The sequence below is a fragment of the Sitophilus oryzae genome, unplaced genomic scaffold (genome assembly GCF_002938485.1).
Source record: "Sitophilus oryzae breed Bouriz unplaced genomic scaffold, Soryzae_2.0 scaffold_1245_pilon_pilon, whole genome shotgun sequence".
Classification (NCBI taxonomy): Eukaryota; Metazoa; Arthropoda; class Insecta; order Coleoptera; family Curculionidae; genus Sitophilus; species Sitophilus oryzae.
The window spans coordinates 269,388-289,625 of NW_022145888.1; the positions used below are offsets into that span (position 1 = coordinate 269,388).

A 20,238-nucleotide genomic window follows, 5' to 3' on the forward strand; every position below is an offset into this window, starting at 1 on the left:
TTATTGCTATTTTCAATTAAAGAGGAAATAATATGAACAAAATAAAGGATAATTCGTCGATTCTAAAAAAAAGAAAGAAAAATCACTGTTCCAGTGTTTCCACGGTCAATGCCACTAATGCCAGTAGTAATATCGCAACTAATACTACTAGTGCTACGACTGATCCGCGAGCAATGCCCATACCACTAAAGTTGCTACTAATGCCAAATTGTAACTGCTAATGGCACTAATGCGATCGCTTTGTACACAACAATGCCATCGCGGTTTACACCTCGCATTAGTATATCACTGATTGGCAAATTAGAAGAAACCAAGATTGTTTTTCTCATTTTATCAGCAAAGTCGCAAAAAGTCGCAGTATTTTATTTTACTGTATGAAAGCCCAACGTTTACTAAGTAAAACGTATATAGACAATATGCTGAATTCTTCGAAATGCGCAACTAAATCTCTAAGTATAATAAAAATGTCACAAATTTAATCAAATTTTCTGAACGCCTAACTTTTAGTTGCAAAAAAATCGTTAGTATAAGAGAATATCAAAATAAATAATACGTTTTTGTAGAATGCATACCTGCAGCTTGCTGAGCCATTTTCAATCAAAACAATAATATAAACGTAAAAAGAGCACAAGAACAACAACAATTTATAATTTTAAACATAAAATTTAGCCATTTACCTCTTATCTGTGAGAAGTAACAACTTTGACGTTTCGTTGAAACAAATGAATGCAACTAAACACACCCATAGCAACGCCATTCGTGGCAGACATGATTTAACTTATTATTTATCTTTTTTTGGGAAATCTTAAACACATTTGCTTTTTTAAATTTCAATCAACTTTCTCATGCTAATACCCCACCGTGCGCCGCCAGGCAGCCTCGTCTCAAAAACTCGATCGCGCCAATGTGAAACGGCTCATATGTATTCTTCAGCAACTTTTGGCCGTGGCCGCGTGGAGATCGTTATCGCGGCCGTGATCGCAACAGTGTGCGTACAGCTTAATACCGCAATAATGATAAAAATCCACAAACCCTATAATTTGTCAGTATTATCTAATAACGTATTTATCCGTAAAATAAACGTTACATTTCAAAAAATTTACATTTCTACGACCCTTTCACAACGTGGAATTTATAATTTTTGTTATTTTAAATTAATATTTATCCTTTTGTTCGGATCGAACGTTTCGGTCCGTTCGAACGCTTTCGGCGAATAAAATTTCATTTAATTTGTCAGAAACAATATTTTTATCGTGGCGTATATAATATTGTTATTTTACAGCAAATTTATAAAATTAATTAACCGAGGCAATATTAGCGTGGCACAATCTCCATAGAGCAGAATCTATTCCATTTCTGCCCGTTTATTTATTATTGAAACGAAAATTGGTTTTATTAATATTTATTTTTCGCAATGTCGCTTAAACAATTTCGGCTTTAAAATCATTTCGTACAGTTTCCATTGATAATAACGGCGAAATTAATTATTTTTGTATCGACTGGCCGTATCGGTAAAGTAAAAAACAATAACTTTATTTATATTTTAGTGATAAAAAATATGAAATTGGCAGGGCTATTTAATATAATTGAGAATTGAGCTGTCAGTAAATCTTTTGAAATATTTTATAAATCAAAATCTATTAAATAAAATATACTAGTACCTATTTTCAGAAAATTGTTGTATTAGTGGAGTGCCCAGAGACTTTTACCTCGGAATTCAGTTACTGGGAATGTATTAATGTGAAACCTTCTGTATTGTGCTTTATAGATAAAATACTAAAATGTTTACCCATTTTTTTTCGTTGCTTTTAATTTTTTATTTTAGTAACTTTAGTCAATTGTTAGGTATTTTCTTCTTAATTTTTTGATTTTTTATTTATTTTTTCCTAAGTAAATTTAATGAAATAAGTGAATCTAATTTATAAGCTATACCTATTCTGCTTATATTCTAAACATTGAAATTTTGATTGAAAACGAATTGTACAGGGAGGCGCATCATATACGACGCGGTTTTTGCAAGGAGAACGAAAGTGTGTATTAAAGTAAAATTTTGTGGGTTTATGTAAGTCAATTTAAAGCATTTTCTAAAATTACATAGAGTTCTACAGGGTGTCCCCAAAAAAAGTTACACATCAAAGTTGTGTTTTTTGTAATGGAACACCCTATTAATTGATTTTCGGATACTAGTAAAAAAATAAAGGCTAGTTTCATTAGAAAAGTATATGACTTAAATGAATAGTTTTTGAAATACATTCAGCGGTACGAAAAATGGGAACCTTAAAACTTTGAGGTATTTTAAAGTTTAATATATTTTGTTCTAGTGGACCGATTTTGATGATTTTTTAAGCAGTATGTAGCCAAATTATCTGACTTTTTAGTTAATCTATCTAAATTAAAAATGAAACTTCCCATCTGTTAATTATACGAGGAAAAACAAAATGTTGATATTTTGGTGAAAGTTTGAAACACCCTGTGGAATATGTTAAAACAGCAAGGAATTTAAAAATCAATTTATCGTCTAGATACATCCTTTCTCGATAGTTTGTTTTTCGGTTCATCTCGTTAGGTTTATTTTTATTGGAAATATTCGCTTTTGAAGAAGACCCTAACATTTTTTCGTAATTTTTACATTAAAACCATGCCTTTGCTTTTAGTCCTAGTCAATAGATCTAGTAAGTTCTGGTCCCAAAGCAGACCGTCTTATCATAAGATTTGCTTTATTTAGTTTTCTTCTTATAGTCCGTTAGTTAACATGTACGTTCCTTAGGTGCAATTTATTATAAATTTGAAAAGCTGGTAAACGGCGGTTTCTTAGCGATAAACTTACAATAAGTCGATCGTCTCGATTAGAAGTTCTCATACGAAGGTTCTCCTGGACGTCTAGGTTGGCGTCCTCATCAATTAATATATTTTTAGAACCGGAATTTTATAGCAAATTCACTGCACAGATATAAAGCATTTAATTTGAAAAACTAAAACGGAATAAGGAGCCATCTTATATGTATGCATTTGTATATGTGTGTTTATTTAAATACTAACGTGAAAGCAACGAATTTAAATGGGTAAACTTTGTAATATATCTTATTAACAATACAATGCAAAAAGTTTTATAAAAATGTGTTGACAGTAAATGAGTTCCGAGGTTTGTATCCCATAAGGGCTAAAGCACTCCACTATGTTTTACTCATGAGTGGGTCTCTCTCCCTTTCTCTCTCTCAGGTAATCCACTTTGGCCGTATTATACAGGGTATAATGGCCAAACAAGGTTCACCAAAGCCATTCATAGGCCCAGAACACTTCTGCGTTGCAAAAACAGTCACAAAAATTAAGGACTTTTATGTGAAAAAGTTGCTCTTCGTTTAATTCGAAACAGTGAACGGTTTTCAAGATATTTGCGTTTAAAGATTACTTTTTTATTTCCCCTCACTAATTGTAAGTCGTAAATACAAAATTCGTAAAAATTTTGAAAACCATGTCCCAAATTAAAATTATTTAAATTTCAACTTTGTTACTTTTTACGACAGCCATTGATAAAGAGCCAAAAACATCGCCCTTTCCTGGGCTACATTATTAGAAATAATGCGGTTTACTTGTATATCTCGGCGGTGGGTCACACGTGCGCTTAACGACAACCATTTCGCCTCAATTTAAGCGTTATTTTATACAACTTTTGTCATATTTCGCTCCAGTTCTTCAACTCCTACGACTTAATATATGTGGGGAAAGGTGTCGTTGATGAAACGAGACAAGGAAATGGATTGCTAGAGCCGTTTAGAAATGGCCGGCTTTTCTCAAAATTGTATTGTGATAATGTCTCATGAAGTGGGTTTTATCGCATTTATCGCAAAAAACTCTCAATATAATAGTAACACTGGGTGACAATTTGAAAAAGAACAGTATTTAATATTACCTCTACCGATGATAGCATGAAAATTTGGCGAAATACGTCAATTTACATATCAAGGAGAACAATTTTTGAGGCATTTGCTGTCGTGTTACTTTCAACCCTTTGACCCCCAGGGCACCTACCCCTAAAATTTTAAATGGCAACCCCTATTTCTTTTACCATTTTTGTGTTCCTTATAAAATTCTACATAAACTGCATTATTATTTTGTCAAAATTGTCAGAACTTCATTTGATACTGATATATTTATATTGATATATTTCGAACAAATGATAAGTTCTTGAAGATACTTGTTCTTTATTTTCCGACTCCTGGTGTTCATTATTTATTTCATGTTCTTCCAGAATCAGTGAAATAAGCTGTGAAAGTTAATTTCATAATCAATTTCAGTAGTTTTCAATTATTAGTGTTGTTTCTTAAAATGGTTTACACTATTTGCTGAACGCATAGAAAAGATTTTCATTTACGGAGCTGAAAATCGCTGCTTTGCAAGAACGGCGGCCGCCTTGAACGAAAGACATCGTGAAAGAAATGTTGGACACAAGTACATTCGTGAGTTAGTAGCTAAATTTCAGGAAACAGGATCTGTTTGCAATAAGAACGAATGAGTCAAGACTGCTCAACGAAGCCGCTCAGATTGACGTTCTTGCTGAAGTTGCTATGGCTCCCACTACGTCCCTTCGTAAAGTTGCAGATCAAACTGCTGTTAAAAGCAGCTGCGTTTTGCGGGGATACACTTTCGGGTGGGCATGATCCTCATAGATTGTGTATCTCAAGAATAGGCGAATTGGTTGGTAGAAATCGCAACTAAAGCTTAAAAATTGGCAAGGGTTGGAACTGGTTGCAGTGAAGGGAGAAAACATCCCTAAAGGGGCGGCCTTAACGGTCTTTCTGCAGAGGAGCAAGGGGAAAGACACCACCTACCTGCTGAGCCTTATTCAAGGTCAGAACTTCAATGTAAGGACATCGAGTTGGCGAGTCATCAACTCGAGGGAGGAGGGTCATGGTCAGGTCCTCACAATAGGAATTGACCTTAAATCCAAGGAGGCAATAGAGAAAGAGGGACATATCCTCTATTATAAATACGGGACAACACCGGTATCAGGTGTAAGGAGAGACCAAGTTAAAGAGGTGGAGAAAATGGAGACAGATCCTTCAGCCTCCAGGTCACGGGTTCAGCCGGAGGCAAGCTCCTCGACTGTGAAGAGCGGCAGGGAGGGCCAAACTCCAACCGTGGAAGGGTGTGTATCCTCGGAGGAAGAACTGTTGTCAGAGGAGGATGGGATATACCCTGTCCCCTCTACAAAAGGGTTATGATGGGTTATAGTGTAGTGACTCACTCAAGGAAGGGGGCACAATAGATCCTTAAATTCGCAGTGATTAACCCCCCCCCTCTTACTCATTTTACATTCTACATACCGAACGGCTCTAGCATGGCCAGCTGTACCTTGCTACTTCTAAAGTGATACAGGCCATATAAGGCAGCTATTATTATTATTATGTATAAAAATATTAGGATTGCCGTATTTCTAAGTAATGACTATGGTAGAGTATAGATGCAGTCTCTCTCTCTCTCTCCCATCATAATTCACTTCTTATATATAAAGTACATGAACTAAATTAACTGACTTCAAATTCTCTGAAATTTATGTATCACCAACGTTTGGCGCGCTTCCATTTTCCAAACTCGGCAGATTTCCTCGTTCTTATTTACACCCTTCCAAGAAAACGTTAATTTTATGCACTTAATAGCAGTATATCAAACGGTGTTTTGATTTTCATTCATTTACTCTCACACCTGCGACACTATCTAATCCGAACTGAGCCAACTTCGATATATGTGCAGCGTAACGGGTGACGATAATTAATATTAATCTATGGAACTAGATCCTTAACTTACTACATGCAGCAATTTTGCAATTGGAATGAAAGAACTTTAACAGGAAATGAAATGATTTTTGACAAATAATTTCAGTAAAATGGCAGTCTAATGAAATAAAAAAAATCTACCTTTTAATTTACAGAGTGAGTCTTAAATAAATGCAACTATTTTCAAGGATGGTAGATCTCGATAAAAGTACCTAAAACAACACCGGTGAAACTGTGGGGAAGTCCCCTAGCGACACTGGGAATATTACAAATGAAAATTCCAAGGGACCAAATCCAAAGGAAACTACAAGAGGGGCGGCTGACACTTGCTTGGAATCATCCTCCACAAGTGGCACACAAGCTACCACCTTCTCCAATAAGGGTCGGGAACCTACCTCTAGACCCAATAAGCGACACAAGCTACCGTTTCGTCTACCCGGCCTGGGTCAACCAGGCGGGCTAGACGATCCACTGAGAGTAGGTCTTAGCGGAGCAGAAGCACGGAGATACCTCCGACTGCTCCACGAAGGACTTGCTCCAGAGGAAGCAAAAGCGAAAACACTCTTCCGAAAAGGGGAAAGCAATGAAACCAAGAAACAACCTGACTCATCTCCATCAAAGGGCAAGAAGGGAGCGAGAAGCTCTTACCTTTTCTCCGGCAGGGAGAGAAAAAAGCCAGGATGAAAAACCGTCCAACACCGGGAGGCAAGCAAGGACCAGCACCAGCTTTGCCGCTATTGCTGGACAAGTGAAAATGGCGGTGCTGCCAAAGGATTTCCCAGAGGTTGCTCTGACCACCGACCAGCAAACGTCTCTAGAAGAGGCGAAGTGGACGAAATAGTGGCGAGCGGATCGCAACACAACGATCTACAAAATGTGGGTGAGCTGCGTTTTGCGGGGATACACTTTCGGGTGGGCATGATCCTCATAGAATGTGTATCTCAAGAATCGGCGAATTGGTTGGTGGAAATCGCACCTAAGCTTAAAAATTGGCAAGGGCCGGAACTGGTTGCAGTGAAGGGAGAAAACATCCCTAACATCACAGTCTTTCTGACGAGGAGCAAGGGGGAAGACACCACCTACCTGCTGAGCCTTATCCAAAGTCAGAACTTCAATATAACGATATCGAGTTGGCGAGTCATCAACTCGAGGGAGGAGGGTCATGGTCAGGTCCTCACAATAGGAATTGACCTCAAATCCAAGGAGGCAATAGAGGAAGAGGGACATATCCTCTATTATAGATACGGCATACGGGACAACACCGGTATCAGGTCTAAGGAGAGACCAAGTTAAAGAGGTGGAGAAAATGGAGACAGATCCTCCAGCCTCCACCTCACTGGTTCCTCGGCCGGAGGCAAGCTCCTCGACTGTAAAGAGCGGCACGGAGGGCTAAACTCGAACCGTGAAAGGGTGTGTACTCTCGGAGGAAGAACTGTTATCAGAGGAGGATGGAAAATACCCTGTTCCCTCTACAACAGGGGTATGATGGGTTATAGACTATGTGATGACTCAAGGAAGGGGGGAACGATAGATCTCTAAGGTCGCAGTGATTAACCCCCCCCCCCTTCCTCATTCTACATTCTATAATGAAAGAAGCGATAGCCACTAAAAGAAAAATAAAAGAGGTTTTTTTAAAATACAATCTAATAAAAATAAATGTATTGCTTATGCATCTGTAAACTAGAGATCTATGGCAATCGGTTCTTTGATTTTAAAGAACATAACATACGTAAAAATTAAAAACAAATAAATAGTATAATCATACAGAAAGTTTGAAGCTTTTTGGTATTACCTTATTAAGTAATTGTTATCAGGTAGTAATTGTTAATTTTGAAGTTTAACTTGGGGATATAATATCATTTTAACAGAACGTCAACCGTTTTTGTAGAGGTATCTGTTTAAAAAAAACTAAAGTGTTCTCGAATAGTTGCTTTTAGATATTTTAAATAGTTTTTTTCTTTGTATTTTTTTTGCTTCTGACGACGGAAAGAGATATACTTTCCGAGACGTTAAACATATTTTTTTGTTCGTTAGGCAAATTTGTTTGTTAGTAAGCCACTGCTGACAATTAGTGTTTATTGGTAAAAATATTTTGTAGATTTACTTACAGTGGCGAAATACCCATAGGTTTTTTCTTGGAAAGATAAATCCGTCAGCCGAGTCATTTTTTAGATAATCTTAAGTTATATAATTTCTTTAATTAAATAAAATATATCAATAAGACTGAAAATATCCTTATAAGGGTTTAATAATAACTTAAAATAATCCGTCCTCGCCTTTATAGCTGCTTGCTCTAAACGTAACCCCGGTACACATTCCCGTACCGTTTTTGCTCCCCAGTTAAAGATGTCTTCTAGTTAAAATTCATAGATTAATATTAATTAGCGTCACCCGTTCCGCTGCACATATTTTAGAACTCCCTCGGTTCGCAGTAAATGGACTAGCAGGTGTGACGACGGCAAGTGAATGAGAATCAAAACGCCGTTTGATATGTTGATATTAAGTGCATAAAATTAATGTTTCCTAGAAACGGCGTAACTAAGTTGGGGCAAAATCTGCGGAATTTGAGAAATGAAAGTGTACCGGGGGTTGAAATCGTATACAGGGTGTCTAACACAGAAGTCTTTTCATTTGGTTTGGTATATAATATATTATGGTATAAAATATAATAAAAAATATATACTAAGAAGCCTAAAAATAAAATTAAATATATTTTACTACTTCTTCTTCTTCATGTGCCTTGTGCTTAGCTGCACGTTGGCGATTGTCTGTATAGTCTGTCCAACAACAAGATCCTTGACAGTGATAGATGTGTCTGTCATTTTAATTTCAAAGTAGTTTATTTTATTTTACAAAGGAATAAGTTGGTACAACTGGAACGCATAGCAGGATATTAATATATTTGACTGATAAGTGATTACTTCAAAATATTGTGAAAAAAAAAACTGTATAAAACTGAAAAAATGTAATCGAGTTATTTTATTCAAGAAACCGGTATGTGTTAATACAAAACAAGCAAGAACAAAACACCACATACCCAAAAATATAAAAAAGAACTATTTCTTACTTTTTTAGTATATGTTTAGTACGATACTTGTATCATCAAATCAAATCAAATCAAATCTTTTTATTAGGCCCTTTTATTAGGCAAATCAAATCAAATCTTTTTATAGGCCACAAAATACAAACCATACTTTGGCTGACTAATAGCCTAATAGCCTCCTAATAGCCTAATAAGGAGTGCACCGCGATTATAAGACCGATTCACTGATTGCCAAAGGAATTAGTGTGACACACTCCCTGTAAAAAATAACTAATAGAATTATAGAAATAGAATTTCATTTTTATAACTAATAGAATAACTAAAATAGAATTTCATTTTTAATACAATAATATACCTACAACAAATAAACTTAAGAAAAACAGAGGACCACGGCAAAGCAAAAAGAAACCCCAGCGCACAGAACAAAGCGTCTGCAAGACAATTCAGCAATGTTAAAAAGAATATAAATACAATTTCAACACATAAACAAATATTTTCCAAAATATTTGTGTAAATATCATATAGGAGATGCACTTATCTACGACGAGATGGTATACAAACTTTATTGATGGTAACTTTATTGATGTGTAAGAATTTCTGCCTGGGTAGCGAGTATTAACTATAAACTGTGATCTGGGTCTACAGTTAATTTTCCCTCGATTTTTCCTCTATTTGACTTGAAAAGACACAAAACACACGTAATAACACGAATCAAAATGCATCATCTTCCAAAACGCAGATATTTGACATAAGTTGACACAAAATTATAACCTATAATTTGGCAAGACTTTGAAAAACCTCAAAAATCTAAAGGCGAGTTCATACGCATCGGCGTCCGTTTCTCGTTCATCGTTCCCTCAAACCATTAAAATTGAAATATGATCTAACATTCTTAAAATAAACCAACAAAACTGGTTAAAAACAACAAGAGAAGACGCATGCCGGAATTATATTTAAACTCATCCATAGTTAACTTAAAAAATATTAAAAACTTTTTTTTAGTAAAATAAATAGATTGGTATGGGACGTCATCTGCTTTTCTTCTGTCATCGTCTGTCGAAATCTTACCTGAGAAAAGAAATAGAGTATACTCTTCATATAATGTGTAGAGTGCCGTTGGTTTGGTTGATTTTACTACCAAAGAAAAAGAAAAGCTCGAAGAACACCAGCTTCTCATGATATTTTGACGACGTTTCGTGCACTATGAAACTCCATCATCAATTGCGAAAAAAACGTCCGGTTTAGACAAAATTTAGTATGTCGATAGATTGGACCAAGGCCGACATTTAATGTACGACTTAGCGGGCACAAAAACATATGGGTAGAATTAGAATTAGAATGAGTGGGAGGGGGGTTAATCACTGCGACCTTACAGATCCATTGTGTCCCCCTTTCTTGAGTCATAACTCATCATACAGGCCCAGGGCTTTGACAAAAGCCAGTATCTGGGACGGTTTTATAGAGGGTAGTTCTCCTTCTCCAATATCAGTCGTACCAAAATTCATGGCACGAATGGTTGTCGTCTCGGCGCACTTAGTGATAAGGTGTACTGGTGTTTCCCCATCTTCCCCACAGAATCTGCATTCGCCGTTTCTTCTTAGTTTCCATCTACTGAGGTGTTCATTGAGGAGACAGTGTCCTGTTAAAAACCCCGTGACAATCCGAAGATTGTTCTTACTTAAACCCAGGAAGATCTGTGATTTTTCTTGATCATAAGCCCTCAGAAACTTCTTCGAGTGTCTTAGACCGTTGCAAGATTTCCATTCCAGGTTGCGGATGGAATCTTCCAAGTTCTTGAGTTCCGCCTTGAGTTGGTTACCACTTGGAAAGCAGAACGGTTCTGGTCCAGTTAGTGGAGTGTTCGCTCCTTTCCTAGCTAGATTATTTGCTTTTCGTTGCCTTCTATCCCTTGGTGAGCAGGCACCCAGTGTAGGAGGACTTTGTTTTCTTTGCCTAATTTATTCAGCTTCTCTATGCATTCTTTGACCAATTTCGAATTGATTGATACTGAGTTGATCGCTTTTAACGCTGCTTGACTATCAGACAAGATGGCTATTTCTTGTTTCCGATAGTTCCTATCTGAGATAAGTTGTACGCATCTTTCGATAGCGTAGATTTCTGCCTGTAGGATACTAGGGTAAGAACATATGGGTAATGAAGTCAGGTATTGCGGACCATATTTGATCAAAAATGGCCATTTTTATTCTAAACAATAACAACATTTTAGCAATCCTAGTACGGAAATATTTATGATATGGCCACAACCCATAAAAGGCACCCATGTAGGAATTCAAGTGAATATCCCTATGTTTGACTACACCCAACTTCTGTAGTATAAAAGCTCAGTAGTTTTAGGAATTCGTTTTGTAGTTACTTGATAACGGTCAATGATTCTTTTGACCGAAACGCTGTGTTAATTTAAAAATAAATAAGACAATGGAAACTCGAGATTCTTTTAGTATCAATAACAAAGAAAGTGTCACACGCATCGTTTGTCTCGCTTGCACTGGCGCGTCCTTGATTAGAATCAAGAGAGAAGGTGATCGTTTTGTCTATTACGTTCGTGGCATTTTCATACCCTACAGTATTAAACTCAGTCGAGATGAAAATCCTCAAAGATAAAGCCCTTGCCTCCCGGACTATAATGATAAAGACTTATACCTGCATGTCTATTATAGTTATTAATGATACAAGTTCGATACGAACATCATAATGAAATGCGTGTAACGTTAAGTTTGGTTTAGTTACACAAGTTTCATTAAAAAGTTCGTATCGAACGTGTATCATTCAAAATTTAAACTACGACGCGACACGAGAGACGATCCAAAGAGATTTGATTTAATTTAAAATATCAGAGATATCCTCATAAAAATTAAAATTCAAAATTATCAGGTGCCCCATATTAGTCGACGCCGTGGTAATCGTGCTTGTTGATTGTTTCCATTTTGACTTTGACAACTCAATTATTGATGTTCAATTTTGTGTTAAAGTTTCAGTTTTAGCAAAAAGCAAAAAATAATATTAATATGGGTGACTCTGATTCTGAAAGTGTCCCTTCGGATATTGAAGGCATTGCGCAAAACGTTGTCGATTCCCTACTTCCCGAAAAATCAAGACAAACGTATGAGGAAGCTTATGTAAAACTTGAAGATTGGTGTAAAGGGAAAAGAATCAAGAATAGTAGTAACGAAAAGGTTCTCCTGGAATATTTTGAACATCTTTCAAAACATAGGAAGGCTTCATCACTTTGGGTATATTATTCCATGCTACGTTCAGTTATAACAGTGAAAAAAAAATACAGATATGTATTAAAGTACGTCCATTTAATTGCATTTCTAAAAAGAAAATCGGAAGGATTTTGGTCAAAAATATCGAGAATTTTAAGAAAAGAAGACATAACTCGTGTTTTGTTGGAAGCCGATAATAAAACTTATTTCCTGACAAAAGTTTCATTGATAGTGGGACTTGCGGGAGCCTGCCGGCGTATCGAGTTGACAAATCTGCAGCTGCAAAATGTTAAAGATGAAGGACAATGCATTCATATCATTATTCCATTTACGAAAACAAAAGATATCACGAGATTTTTTTTTATAACGAAAGGGAATGTTGAAGGAATAAATATGGTGGAAATGGTTCGAAGATATATAGCTATGCGGCCAAGCAACACAAAGCATACTCGAATTTTTGTGGGGTACAGAAATGGAAAATGTATTAAGCAACCCGTTGGCATTAATACTTTAGGGAAAATGCCGTATAAAATAGCATTGTTCCTAAGTCTTCCAAATCCACAACAATATACTGGACATTGTTTCCGTAGAGTCATTGCTTGCAGATTCAGGAGTGGATTTATTAACTGTTAAACTGTTAAAGGACATGGTGGTTGGCGCTCTAACACAGTGGCAGAAAGCTATATAGAAAATTCCAAAGAAAATAAGAAAAAAGTGTCATGTAATATTTTGGGTAACAGTTCTGGCAATGATGGGTCTTCAACAAGTTCAAGCACTCAGGAAATAAATTTACTTTCTAAAAATTTAACTCACCTCTCATCGTCTGGAATTAATTTAACCCATTGTACTGATATTATAATTAATGTTTACAATAAATAAACCTATTTAGGTACCTTTTTTTGCTAGTTTCTTATTTTAAAATTTGCGTGTTATTATGAATTCATAATAGCACTAGTGGTATTATAAAAGCCATAATGACATCCAAATGACAATGTTAAATCTGTTATTATGACATTGTCGTAGATTAAATAATATTATTTTCCGTTATGACTTTATTACCTTTTTGATAAATAATAAATTCAAATAATACCAATACAGAATTTCATTCATATTTCATCGAATAAAAAGACACATCGCATAAAGACAATTTTTGCAATAAATATTTAACGTCTAATCCATAGCTGACGTGACTGGTTTGTTTCCAATTTTAAACTTTCTTTTAATAAATGTTCGACTTTGTTCAAAGTTAAGTTTTTATTCCAACGTAATAAAAGGTGCTTTTTGCACCTGTTAATTCGCAAGTTAACTTTTTAATTTAATTTTGTTTGTTTCTAGTTTTATTGTTTAAAGTTTGTTTTACTTCAATCTTATTATTGGTTTAAACCTTTCTTAAACTAAAAGTATTAGTAAACGTGTAACTTTAAAAATGGTCTTTTTTTTTAAAAATATGTTTTGATATCGTCAGAATGAATAAAAATAAACTAGCTAGAACTGTTTGTTAGAAAACCGCATCTTTGTAGCTGCAGTCATAATTCTCTAAATTGTCTAAATCGACAAATCTCAACATAAAGGTTAACTTAGATCCATTTTATCACACACTAAACCAATGAATACAGAACAACAAACAAAAAATGTAATATACCAAATACCCTGTGAATGCGATACATTTTACATTGGTGAAACTTCTAGACCCTTAAATGTTAGAATTAAAGAACATAAAGATTATTTAAGAAAGGGAGATTTTCACAAATCTAAGATTTGTCAGCATTCATGGGACACAGGGCACAGAATAAATTTTAATAACGCCAAAATTATATTGAAAGAAGCGATAGCCTCTAAAAGAAAAATAAAAGAGGCTTTTTTAATTCAATCTAATAAAAATAAATGTGTTGCTCTTGCATCTGTAGATGTTAGTAATGTATGGCAATCGCTTCTTTGATTTTAAAGAACATAACATAAATAAACATAACATACGTAAAATTTAAAAATAATCATACAGAAAGTTTGGGGCTTTTTGGTTTTACCTTATTAAGTAATTGTTATCAGGTAGTAAGAGTTAATTTTGAAGGTTAACTTGATTAATGTCATAATGTAACAGAACGTCAACGGTTTCTTGTAGACGTATCTGTTTTAAAAAAGTAAAGTGTTCTCGAGTTGAATTTAAATATTTTAAATAGGTTTTTTTCTTTATTCTTTGTATATTTTTTGTTTCCGACGAGGGAAAGAGATAAACTTTCCGAAACGTTAAGCATCTTTTTCATTCTTAGGCAAATTTGTATAACTATCAGTGGCGTATCCAGTGGGGGGGCAAAGGGGGCAATTGCCTCCTCCAGACACGACGCGCGCCGGTCCTATTTATATTTTAAACAATAATTTAAATACCAACTTCGCAGATATTTTTACAGAAGCAAACAGAAACATGAACGAATTGTTTGGACAGGAAATAGAAAAAAAACCGAATAACTAGTAGACAAAAAAACAGGCCGAATTTTAAAACTGAAACTGCTCAAGATTATTACAGATTATAAAATTCCTTTTTTAGATTACGTAGTATTCCATTTGGAAGAACGATTTGTTAAATACAAAGACATACTACGGTCATTTAGCTCTCTTATATTCCCTCCCTAAATAAAAAATCCGATTATGAAGTATCGCATCTAAAATATATGCTATAGGTTTTTATAAAAACGACTTAGAAAACTCTTCATTTTCTGTAGTTTCGGCTACACCAGAAGACTACCCAAGTTCCGCACTCGATGCCCTGTTAATATTTGACTAAGAACTACTTCCTAACATATTTATTTTATTAAAAAAAATTGCACTTTACCCGTTTGTACGGCAACACCTGAAAGGAAATTTTCAACCCTAAAATTGTTAAAGTCCTACCCAAGGATATATAGAATAAGGATATTCGACTGGTCCAAAAAAAACGTGCCGTATTTTGTCGAGGAAGACGATTTCGTCACGACCAATGGGCGTCGAGTATTTGAAATTGAAAACATATAAATTGACGGTAACCTATGTATTTTGACTCATTTCACTGACAAATGTGATGAGATTGTTATTGTAATTTATAGATCCAAAATCCAAACGTTTTTTGAATAAATAATGTATTTTAAAGTTATTTCCTAGAGGTTTGGTTTGGCCTTCTATATTCTAGTATTTGTCTACTAATAAATAATATCATATTTTGTATTTCGATGTATGGAAATCCGCAAGTTTTGTATCTGAAGCCGCAAAGAAATTTCGCTCTATAGTGAGAAAAATGTTATATTTTTTTAGACGCGTAGAATAACAAAATTTCTTATTTCAGATGTTCTAAATGTGAGTGCTTAATGTCAAAAATTAAAATATATACTTGAAATATTTCAAGTTATACCCTTTGCCCTTTGGAAGTAAACAAATATTGAAGAAAGTGTTGTGCCTTCACAGAATTTAAATTGGCATTAGGAATAGATTTCCTTGATTTAGTAATGATATTGCTCATAGAAATTGATAATATACTATTTTATATTCATTCGTTCAAGTGTTGATCTATTTTTAAGTTGAATATTTATGTAAGTATTATGTATAACACGATATAAATAATTTAAGGACATAAGAAATTAAAATTTCAAGTGCCAATATTGATTATTTTTCCAGTTTTATTCAAATATATTGAAATTAATATGGAAACAAAAGTTCATAAATATTAGTTTGAAAAGCCATGTCAGAAGAGTAGGATTAAAGACAAAGTATTAAGGTAACATATATTTGCATAAAGTTTTAATAACACTGACAATTTTATTTGTTTATGTTTATTAATTAAAATTTAGTTGCAATTTATTTCATATTCTAATATTTTTGAGAAAATTTTACTTATATACATACCTGAATATTATGCTGCTTTTTTATTTTAAAGTGTGCCGACTGTGCTGTTATTTTTATACTAGTAATATTGTATAGTGTAGGTATCGTATTCATATATAGTTATATATATATATATATATCAGTAGTATAGATACTTACTTTCTTTCTATGCGTACTTATATCCTTTATAGTCTTTCTAAGTGCATATAATACTACTTTTTTAAGAGAAGGCAGTTTTTAATAATCTATTGTTAATTCCCCTAATTCTGTGTCCCCTGGTTCTGCTATACAACAATTATATATTTTTTTATCATTACTGATTTTAAAAGTTTCTTTTCAAAGAATTTGACCATATATTTTTTTTTCAGAGTAATTGGGCTGTTCCTGAACAATATTGAATATAAATATTCAAAAATATGATAAACTGCATATCCTACTAAGTAGATCAATACCAAAATTCCATTAGAGAAATAAGTTAAAATTATGTTTTACTTGTATAATTTTCTTGCTATTTGTCCACCATTATTTGTGACTTAGAAATTAAATAGTCAAAAAGAATTTAGTACCAGTTTTTATTTCCCAAAAAAAATAATTGTTAAATAATTACATATTGCTTAAGATACAGTATATTATATTGTGTTTATAGTTGATAATTCTAGTTCTTAGTTGTTTATAGTTGATAATTAACAATATTTCTGATGTTAGATATTATATTAGATAAAAAATTTAATTACCAACAGCTACCTACCTATGTAGCTGCAGATTATTATATTGTGTAGTAGGTACTGTATAATTCTTTAGTTCAAGAAACAAATATCAGTACAAGTATATAACCAAAAAAATGTTGATGCAAATTCTTTGTATAACATACGTACCCCTATGGTATTCAACTTTTCATTGTTCTTTTAATTAGATACACAATAAGCACATTAATTCGTTTATTAAACAACCAAAACTCTAACTACTTAAATTCACAATAAATGTATAAGCTTTGATCAATTCCTATTATTAATACCTGACGACTTTATAACTACCAATGGCTATCCTACTAACACACTAGCCAACTAATAATAAATCTGTTCTAAAAAAATACAACATAAAGACATCGTTATTGCAATAATATAGAAATATATTCCATGTATCATTAACTACCTAGGTATAAATACAATACCCACATCTTCTTTTACGCGAATATTGCGTTAGGAGGCAGAAATATTGCCTGCATTGTACATCATACAAATTGGCTAGAATTTATTAATATCCATTGCAAACATTTCTCTTTCAAAGGGTCTAAATGTTTTGTCTTTTTACTGTGTCCCTGTAATATGTTATCAATTAACAACAGTTATCAAATATGACCTGGACAATAATAATTGTTTTAACTTTTTTTCAAACTAAACTCTTTAAACAAACTATATAAATAAAATTTATCTCATAACCTAACTTGCTGCTAGAATTTCTTTCTTGTTATTCTATGTTCCTGTATTGTTATTCTTCACATTATCAATTTCTATGAGCAATATCATTACTAAATCAAGGAAATCTATTCCTAATGCCAATTTAAATTCTGTGAAGGCACAACACTTTCTTCAATATTTGTTTACTTTCAAAAAATGTCAAAGCATATAACTTGAAATAATATATCAAGTATATATTTAAATTTTTGACATGCACTCACATTTAGAACATCTGAAATAAGAAATTTTGTAATTCTACACGTCTAAAAAGATATAATAACAGTTTTCTCACTATAGAGCGAAATTTCTTTGCGGCTTCAGATACAAAACTTGCGGATTTCCATACATCGAAATACAAAATAAGATATTATTTATTAGTAGACAAATACCAAAATATAGAAGGCCAAACTAAACTCTAGGAAATAACTTTAAAATACATTATTTTTTCAAAAAACGTTTGGATCTATAAATTACAATAATAATCTCATCACATCTGTCAGTGAAATGAGTCAAAAAACATAGGTTACCGTCAATTTATATGTTTTCAATTTCAAATACTCGACGCTCATTGGTCGTGACGAAATCGTCTTCCTCGACAAAATACGGCATATTTTCCTACATAGCCCGCTATAGGGAGTTGAATATCCTTCTTCTATATATCCTTGGTCCTACGTAAGTAACACCGTAAGTAAAGACAGACTAAATGGCTTATCCCTTTTGTATATGTATCCAGAAATATCTGTTAGTACAGAGGAGGTACTTAATGAAATGCAGGCAAAAGCCAAAAAGCCTGGATATTGTTATTTAATTTTATTTGTATCTGTGCTTTTACTTTATTCACTTGGCCTTTTGTTTGTTTCTTCTTATTTTGTTATTTGTTTCTTTAATTTTTAGTTAATTTTTGTGTTAATGATTATTTTTTTTGTGATGTAATGTTACTTAGTAGTCTTGAGCCAGTATTATTTGATCATCAGCCAAACAAAGAGTGTAAAGTATCGAGTCGTTTAGTGGTATCCCCATCTGTTCGCACTTCCTTTTCCACGTTTTTAGAGCTTGTTCCAAATAGATTTTACACAGTGTCGGCGATAGACAGCAGCCCTGTTTAAGACCTTTGTTTATGCTGAATCCCTTTGATACTGTTTGTCCTTTCTTTACTTGGCTAGTGTTGTTCTTATAAAGTTCTTGGACAGCCTTAATTAATGTTATGCTGATATTCGTTTTCTCGAGGGCTTCCCACAATTTAGACTGGGGTACACTTATGCTTTCTTGAGGTCTACATAGAGGAGATGTATTTCTTGATTTCTTGCCATCTTTTTCTCAATTATCTGTGTCAGTGTAAATAAATGGTCGACCGTGGATCTACCAGCTCTAAACCCCGCTTGTTCTTCAGCCTCCATATCCCGGTATTCTTCCTCAATTCTCTTTTTGTCCAATTTTCCATAGACCCTTGAAACAGAGCTCAGCACGGAGATTCCTCGATAATTATCGCAATCGTCTTTACTTCCTTTCTTGTGTATTGTTGTTATATATGATGTCTTCCATTCTTTCGGTATATTTTCACCATTAAGGCATTTTTGGAAAAAACTAGCGAGCTGCTTATATAATTTATCCGTGCCGTACTTGAGTAATTCTGGAGGAATTTCACCCGGAACAAGGGGATTTTCTATTTTTCAGGGTTTGGCAAATTTGTCTTACTTCTTTGATATTGATCCTCTGGAGAGGCTGCGGTTCTTATTTGAATGTCGGATTGTGGCTGCAATGTTTGTTGGTATTCGGCCCTTTCTTCGGTCAACAGTTTAGGAAAGTATAGAAAAATTATTAAACCATTTTCCTAAGAAAAATATTTGTTCTTTATTTATATCTACTATTTATCATAGTACCTAGCTGTAATTAGGTAGGTACTTACTTGTTAATGTAAAAAAATATATATTTAGGTATAATACTGAGTTATTGACCCCCCCAAGCATGAATCCTGGATACGCCACTGATAACTATAAACATAACTTCTGACAAGCAGCGTCCGTTTAGGTTTAACGCAGAAGTGTTTACAAAAAATAACTATTTTATTTTGTAGATTTTCTTGCAGTACAGTGGCGAAATACCCATAAAGGATTTTTTTGTAGAGATGAATACGACAGGTAGGTATTTTTTTAACATAAAGGTGTTACATCAATTGAAATATTCTCTACCTCTTTAAAAATACGATTGATTAAATTTTTAAATGATTTAACTTAACCAAAAATTCAAATCAAAAAATATTAGTTCATACAATTAATCATAGTAGTACTAATTTAGAAAAAAACATAGTGGTGTAAATCTGGAGCTTTGTCTCGTCACATAATTGTAAATTCAGAGGGTTTATACGAAAACATAAACTTCTAAGTACGTCGATTTCCACATTGAATGTCAAAGTATACGTCAATCTACTCGTAGGTCCCCACATTAATGCAAAATCTTAATTAACAGTCTAACCGTTAAGGTTTCCAGTTTTAGACCCCGTCAGAGAATTTATTATTATTACGATTATAAAACCGACTGTCGTATATATTTAAATTCATTACGCTATTTTCACATCACTGAAGTGTTACTAAAGCAGTCCAAAGTTCCCGCTTTATTTTAACTTCAACCCATCATAAACTATTAGAATGCCCTTATAGTAATAAAGATTGTCTTGGAGGTTTTAAACCGTTTTTATATAGGGTGAGTCTTAAATAAGTGCAAAATTTTCAGTGTTGGTAGATCTCGATAAAAGAAACATAAATTTATATTTCTTCCTTGCCGTTTTTCAAATAAGTCCAAAATAACCGGGATATTTTACTTTGAAAATTAAAAAAAATATTGTTGAAACCAAACCACTGGACCTTTTCTGGGTTTGCTTTCTTGTCACA

The 20,238-nt window shown here is 33.7% G+C and overlaps 2 long non-coding RNA genes across 2 annotated transcripts; one reads left to right on the top strand and one right to left on the bottom strand.

The window, feature by feature from the left end:
* Positions 1-15,607: 15,607 nt before the first annotated feature.
* On the top strand, positions 15,608-16,451 carry LOC115874226. Its single transcript, XR_004048800.1, has 2 exons — positions 15,608-15,786; positions 16,262-16,451. It is a non-coding gene; the product is annotated as an uncharacterized LOC115874226 (long non-coding RNA).
* Positions 16,452-16,814: 363 nt separating this feature from the next.
* On the bottom strand, positions 16,815-17,492 carry LOC115874225. Its single transcript, XR_004048799.1, has 2 exons — positions 17,333-17,492; positions 16,815-17,211 (listed from the first exon to the last, which is right to left on the bottom strand). It is a non-coding gene; the product is annotated as an uncharacterized LOC115874225 (long non-coding RNA).
* Positions 17,493-20,238: the final 2,746 nt, after the last annotated feature.